Source organism: Condylura cristata, unplaced genomic scaffold (assembly GCF_000260355.1).
Source record: "Condylura cristata isolate star-nosed mole 26May11 unplaced genomic scaffold, ConCri1.0 scaffold00003, whole genome shotgun sequence".
Classification (NCBI taxonomy): domain Eukaryota; kingdom Metazoa; phylum Chordata; class Mammalia; order Eulipotyphla; family Talpidae; genus Condylura; species Condylura cristata.
This window is the reverse complement of record NW_004567104.1, coordinates 49,109,572-49,117,583: the sequence shown is the minus strand read 5'-3', so window position 1 is coordinate 49,117,583 and position 8,012 is coordinate 49,109,572.

Here is an 8,012-nt window from a genome sequence, read left to right as displayed (position 1 = left end):
GGTGCCGAGGGGCAAACACCGTGGGCGCGCAGGGGGCGGAGCGGGTAGGGCAGAGCGCGGTGGTGGGTGCGTGTGGGAGGAGCACGGAAGGAGGGGCGCGGAGGGGTGTGGCGTCCGTCTTGGCGCCCGCCCCCTGGCCTCCAGGAGTCAGAGGTTAAGGGGTGCTTGCCGCGCTGGGATGCCGAAGAAGGTTCCGTATTCACGCCTGCATGCTTCTTCCATGGGTTACATGAAATCTTTTTTTGTTTATCTGATATTGTCTTCATAAGGGGAGGCGGTATGAGCTTCTGAAATTGGGGGAATCTTCTGCTACAACCCAGGTCCTTCTATGAAAGGAAACTGAAGCCCAGAGAAAGGAGGCAAGCTGCCCAAGTTTGGGGAACTGGTACTCAGGTTCTGTCATGGCTTTTTCATCAGCAATCGCTGTGCTTATTTGCAGCTTGTCTCGTGTTACCCTCAGAGAGAATCCTGGCTTTAAAAGGATACTGGGAGTGCTTTGGGACTGTAGTTAAAGACACAAAGAACAAAAGCAATTACGTAAGTAATTGAGGCCTGAGACTGACTCCTTTTGACTGTCCCGTGGGAATGTTAGCGCTGGAGAGGCTCTAGATCTAACCAGCTGTCCTGAACACCAGCACACCTCTACCTACATTACACAGACCCAGAAATCTTTCATTCTGTCAAGCTGAGACCAGTAGCTATTCTGATGGTCCAGTACGGTAAACACGTGAGTGTATGGAACACGTTACACCTTTGTCTAATACTTGTCCGAAACTAACAATAATAAGCCTGAGTTGAGTTCTTCTTGTCTCAGGTACCATGGTAGTTGTTTCATAGACTCCTCACCTTTTCTTCACATTAGCTCCATTTTACAGCGGGGCAACTGACTGTTAGGAGAAATTAAGGAACTTGCACAAAGTCACAGGTCAGAGAAGAAACTAGATTGGAGCCAAACCCAGCAAGTAAACTATTCTTTTCCACTGTTATCTGCCTTCCACCAAAACTGACAAAGCTTCCAGTTAAGTGTGGTCAGAAAAAGTCAGGCGTTCACATTAAATCTACCCTTTTCGAAGAGACTATTAAAAATAATCTTTCCATGATATTGGTAACTTTTGACCTCAAAATATCTACTAGAGATTATGTAGAACAGTATTGGTATTACAGTCAGTCTGGCTTATAGCAGGATCCTTAACTCAGTATGGTTGACATTTTTGACTGATAATTCTTTGTTGTGGGGCCTGTTCTGTACATAAAAGACTGAAACCAGCACCCATGGTCTCTACCCATTAAATACCAGGTATATCCATACCTCTAGTTGTAGCAACTTAGAATGTCTCTAGACGTTATCAGATTTCTCCTGAGAGAAACTAGTGCTTTAGATGTAGCTTCTACCCCAGCGTTTAACCTTACGCGTTCTATAGTTAGCTACTACCACTTAGTACACTGTGGGAGATCTTGTAAGACATTGCCATTTAGGATGAGTCCAAACAGTGTGATGATCGTCACCCCTATTAAGCATTAGGAGCTGTGCATCTAAGGAAAGGAAACAGCAGGTCACCTGAGGTCAGCTAGAGATCTCAAGGTGACAGGGAATGTGTGTACAGCTCCAGGAGAATTTTCAACTGCATCCCTCTAGCGCTTTAATATTTAAATATCTACCACTAAGATGGACTGAATGATTAGTGAAATGAAGTAAAATGAAAATATGCTTCTTAGTCCAAAAGTAGGGGAAACATGTCTTTAAAGATACTAAGATATAAAATGATTCTTTTTTTTTTTTTTTTTTGCATTTTCACTCTTCACCACAATGGTGTCTTTATTTGCTCTGTAATGTCACACTCTAGTCAGCACAGAGATACTTGAACAGTGAGCACTGACCATCACAATTCGTATGTTGCTAAGTTCCTCCTCTTGCTACACACTGGACCAACACTATTGTGTCTTGTGGGTATCAACCCCGATAGAATGGTCAGGGTCCCAACCACCTGCAGATGGGTGAACCCCAGAAGACTACAACTTCCCACTCATGGTATACTTGTTACCTAAATCCTCCAAACACACCAGGATGCTGCCGCGGAGAATGGGGAAAGGACACGGAATGTGGGCCCCACCCCAAACCTCTTGCTTCTGTATACAGGCCCCTTCCATGGTGGACAGTAGACGAGGCAGTTGGGAAAGCCAAGTCCAAAACGCAACTCACAGGGGGCAAAAGGCAAAATTACACATGACAAGCCACATCAACAAGTTCTGTTGTTCCAACAGACAAGCAAAACAAATTCAAAGACTACATTATAACTTTCATGATGGCAACTACAAAGCATTAAGCCACAAGGGTAAGAGCCTAGATGATCAGCTTGTCTGCATTTTCATGAAGCTAGTCCCACCTGCTGCTCAGAGGACATCTAGAAACCAAGAAAACTAAAATGTGTATCATTTAAACAAGAAATTCATTTGCCAATATTTTTTCTAACCCTCCCATCCAAGGTAAAATAGCGGTATGTATTATCCCCAAGCTAAAATAGCGGTATGTATTAAAGAGCAGATCTTGTCTTCTTCCTAGGCCAATTTCTTCAGTACAGGGGGAAGATGGGGAAAGGAAAAAACAGACTTCAGTCAATCTGGGCTTTATATATGAAAATGAATATTGTTAAAATGATTGGTTAGTATATCTGTATTTATCAACATTTTTGCTGTTGATTGCTTAATAAAGTATTCAAAAAACTGCGGGATCTACCTGAGATGCCAGCAAGTGGGAGAGGTGGAATAGCCAACACTTAGAGCGTATTTGGCATGAATTCTGAAAAATAAAGTCATTTTCTGTGTGTAGAGTTACAAAGTAGGATCGTTCATGTAAAATATGATTCAGCAGTATAATAAATGGACACCCACATTAACCAAAGTAGAATGCATCAGAAACTCTATCAGTACATTCACTGAATAAAAGTTAAGTGATACTGTCAGGATAAACTCAAGTGAATGTAATAACTTGAATAATTTGAAATGAGGTAATTATTTTAGTTGTGTTGATATACTGTATTGATGACTTGGTGACCATCATGTAATTAATTGCTTTGATTGCCCAAAGACACACACTGTTTTGTGCAAATGAGTAATAATCATCTGATTAGCATTAATTCAGACTGGGATATTATTCAAAATTATTAAATAGAATTAATTATACATTCAAATTCAAATCTTCCCCCAAAATATATGCCACAGGACTTTATGGAGTTCATTTTCTTGACTAACCATAAATGTTTAGCTTCCACCCTTGTCTTTGCTATGACTTCTTTTTTTCTCTCCCATTTCTAATTCAAATTATCTTTATAAATCACATTAAATTACTAGAGCTCGTTTTCTCGAAACATTTTATTTATCTTCTGTCTGCCTAAAGTGCAGATTGACTTAAAAGCTGTCTAGCAGGTCCTGAGGGTCCTTTCACATTGATGCACCATTAAATTTAGATATGACCTCATCAAGATGCAACCTAATTAACAAAATATATTTTAAGTTAGTTTGTGGTTATGTGATTGTTCTAAAAATGTGTTTGATGTGTGATGTGTGTTTATGACACTATTTTAAAGTGCAAAGCATTTGAGGCACCTGCATTAATTTTCTCTCAAGACGTAATAGAAAAAAATTATGTGGGCTCAAGCACTTCCTTTTTAGACTTCTGGCTTCTCCCCCCAGCAATGTACTTTGTCAGTCGGCTTGTTCTGCTCCCCACTCTGTCTCTGATGAATCCTCTCACTGCCCCTGCACCTCTGGACTTAACCCCAGCTCTGAATGCATAAATAAATAAATCTTTAAAAAAAAAAAAAGACAAAGGTTTGTGTATTAAACTCCAGAAAGTCATATTACTTCACAATGGATTTAAAAATAGTCATTAATGATATTGTAATGTCATCTCTTCGATTGCCTAAGGCAAGTGATCTAATTGCAGTACAATTTTGTCAGAAAACTCTGGTGCACTCTTGTAGAAAATAAATTTCTATAATTCTGAATTGCATTGATCTGTACTCTATAATTCTGTAAAGAATTGTGTTGATTCTAGGATTAAAAGTAATATCTAATCATTCAAATGACCTAGTTAGTAAAATCTCACTCAGTATTCCCTGCAACAGAGTAGTAATATATTGAAAAGACAACTTTTCTCCCAGAGGCTGGACACCTCTCGTCCACGCTTGGCCCTGTCATTGATAGAAAACACTACCACACAGAGTGGATAAAAGCGGAACAGTGGACGTGGTGAGCATCCTCCAAGCCTCAATTCTCCTGGGAAGAAGCACAAGCTGAGAGATAACCCCACCAACTTGTATTCTGAAAAATGAGCACCCTGTCCACATGTACTAAGAGAAAAGACCTCCTTCTCTAGATAATGACTGCCTTGATTACCTGCTTCTTTGGATTTCTGAGGTCCTTTCCTTTTCTTTGAAATGCTTTAACACAATGTTTACAAGAGAAAAAAAAAGGTGGCTCCATTCTCTAAATTAGTCATTGGGGCTACTTTGCCTGAGGCCCTGCCAGGAAATAACAGCAGCACCAGGTACAGAACTGTAGTAGAAATAGCTATTTTCTTGCTTGTTTTTGTTGCTTCTTTGAAGATTTTGATTAATCTTACTGGAATTAATAATTAATAATGTGTATAGAGTTAGGTGCAATTCCATTCACCATTAATCTCCTTGATAAAAAAAAAAAAGTGATGTGTGGGCCCTCCCTGGTGGTGCAACAGGTTAACAAGTGCTGCACTATGAAGCTAGCCACAGCCCCTTCAGCACAAGTTCTCTTTCTAACCAGGGAGGTGACCCACATAGCTATGCAGATCTCTCCTGTCTTACCCACTGTTCCTCTCAGCAGTGTACTTTGACAATCTGCCTGTTCTGCTCACCTCTGGTGAATCTTCTCACTGCCCCTGCACCTCAGCCTGTACCCCAGTTCTGTATGCATAAATAAATAAATCTTTTTTTTATTTATCTTTTTTTTTAAGATTTATTTATTTATGCATACAGAACTGGGGTACAAGCCAGAGATGCGGAGGGTGAGAGGATTCACCAGAGACAGAGCGGGGAGCAGTAAAGGCAGATTGACCAAGTACACTGCTGAGGGGAGCAGTGGGCGAGTCAGGAGAGGTCTGCCGCGCCATGTGGTCACCTCCGGGGCAGGCAGGGATCAAACTCATGGTGAAGTGGCTTTAGCTTCTTAGTGCAGTGCTTTAACCCGCTGCACCACCAGGGAGGGCCAATAAATAAATCTTTAAAAAAAAAAAAGTTATGTGCTTCTCTGAGTGTGTACATGTGTGATTTGAATGGTTTTATAAGTGGCACAGTATAAAATGATAGACCTTACTCATGAAAACAAATCCCCTGCAAGGATTAAGATAATGTAACCTTAATGATTATGTAGTAACTAATATACAATTATTTGCAATCTCAGTTACTCTCCTCCTTACAAAGATGTGGTGGCAATTGCAATCATGGAAGAAGGCAGGTTTTCAATACATAAAACTGCTTTAAAATAGTACATGATGCACTGTGAAAACTTATTTTATACAAAGAGAATGCCAGTGGATCAGTCCATCTATTTAGGTATCTATCTGTGAACGAAAGTTCTGCTTTGGGTGTAAATAAATGAAAAACAAATTTTCTTCAGTTACAGTCATTTATACCCTGGAGCCTCTAGACAGACAGCTTAAAGAAACTAACAAGATGTAGAAATTTGAATATAGCTAAAAATTTTGTTTGTAAAATAATTTCATTTTTAAATACTCTTTATGTTGCATATCACAACCCACTATAATAACACAATAGGAGATAAAGTGAATGTCCCACAGGAGGAGATAGGTTAAGTAAACTTTATGCACCTAAGTGGTGATGCATTTATAGCTCTGAAACCAAAACAAAATAAAAAAATTTTAACATTTGAAAAAGAATGAAATGAAAAAACATTGTTTATAATCCAGACAAGAAAATTATGACTGCAACTGGCATAATTTATAGACATTATCAAATAGAATTAAGTTCAGTAATTTCTAACTTTGCTTAATGTATGCCAGTGAAAGGTTTGACAAATGTGTTTAAACTAGTAAATGAAATATGCACAAAATGATTCTGCTAGAAAAACAGACATTACTCATAGAAAAACTAAAAAATATACATTAAAATGTTAACAAATTCTGAATGGATGTTTGCCAATTGGGTGTTTTTAATTTTTAAAATGTAATTATTTTTTATAATCAGAGAAGAAGGTTAAGATGTATTTTTTCTTAGGTTTTCCACAGCAGTTCCTGTAAAGTAGCCAATTTCTGTATTTAGGTAGTTTAGAGTGCTGACTGTGTTTTTCTTCTTAATATTAGAAAGCAGATTATTTCTGTAATGCTAGAATTTTATCCAAGCTTATCCCTCAGTGAAGAATCACGTGTACTCTGTTCTGGATTGTGATCAGCAAATGAGGTGAAAATCAAAGGGAGTTAACTGTTACATGCTGTCCATCACTCATATATTTCCTAAGTGACTATGATTTCTGCTCTTCCTGAAAAAATAACCAGAACCAGAAATCTTGCTGCTTGTTAGTAAAAATGAAGTGAATATGATCAGCTAGGTCTCAGTCTTTTCCAAGATCTGAAATGAAAACTGGCTAAACCTGGGAGCACATTCTGAAAGTTCTAACAATTCCCTTGAGGAGAAAACATATTTTAGATATTTATTACTGGACAATGAGATGCCTGTGTTTCTAGACATTAACAAAAGTTACATTTGATTGGCCAGCAATAGCACATTAATGTTCCTCAGGAGGAATGCTGAGTGTATGTGTGGTGTGATAGAGACACAGTCTTCACGCCTACATTGCCAGGTATGTTCATTGATGCATTTGATTTAAAATGTGAAATGAATATGCCCAGGGGAAGCATTAGATAGCCAAATGGTATAGTTCAACGAAGAAGAAAACAGTAATGCCTGAAGAACCAGAATTGGAAGAAGGTAACAATATAGATTTGTTCTGTTTATTAGTAGATTTATCTGTTCTCCACCAATTATAAACAGTATGTCAGAATCAGAAATGTGAACTCAGCTGGGGTATTTTGCCTAAATAATAGCTATAAATTCTCAAAAAAAAAAAAAAAAAACACCTAAGAAGTTAACCTGCATTTTGAAAATAGAGTTCATAAGAGATAATCCCTTTAAAGTCAAGGTTAATTAGTATTAAGTAGTTTAATATTTTACATGGTTAATCTGCAATTAAGTTGAATTAAGTTGACAGGGACTTTAAAATAAGTTATATAAGCTCAATTTTGGACCAATTTCCTAGAAAAATACAATCCTTGGAAAGTTGTGAAGAATTGGAAAAGTCGTATTAAGAAACTAGAATGAAGTATCCAGAATAAGCCTGCCTTAATGGAATTCATAACAGAGAAAGAATTTGCCTTTAAGTACTTTCCACCCAAGAGATAGAGCAATTTCAAGAAACCCCTGTTATTGACAACAGAGAACCAAAACCGATATCACCAGTAAACAAGCAAAGATATTTGTCTCTTCACCTGACATAAAATAATTCACATCTTTTTGGTTCACTTTATAGTAAAATAAATGCAAATATATTGAAAGTTAACACACCAATTAATTTAGTTCTCTTCCTTCAACCTTAGAAATCAAAATAGGAAGGAAAATGTTTCATACTTTCTACCAAAGCTTATCTCTAAATGGAAACTTTTCCATAAAATATTCAACACAAAAGCATGCACACTACCAATTACAAATTGAATATTGATTATTGGAGGTTTTCTACTTAACATTTACTTAAAACTCACCTGGCCTGATTTACTTGGTTCAGCGAAAGTTACTAATGATTACCATGGGATACATACACTTTATTCAGCTTCTACTGATGTCTGGGAGCATCTTCAGTTGTTTATAAGTAGAGAGTTCACATGCCTTTGCAGATATTCTTTTCCTGCTTTTTGTAGCCCCTTTTCATAACCCAGATTAGCACAGTGTGCCCAACTCTTTAATACAGTA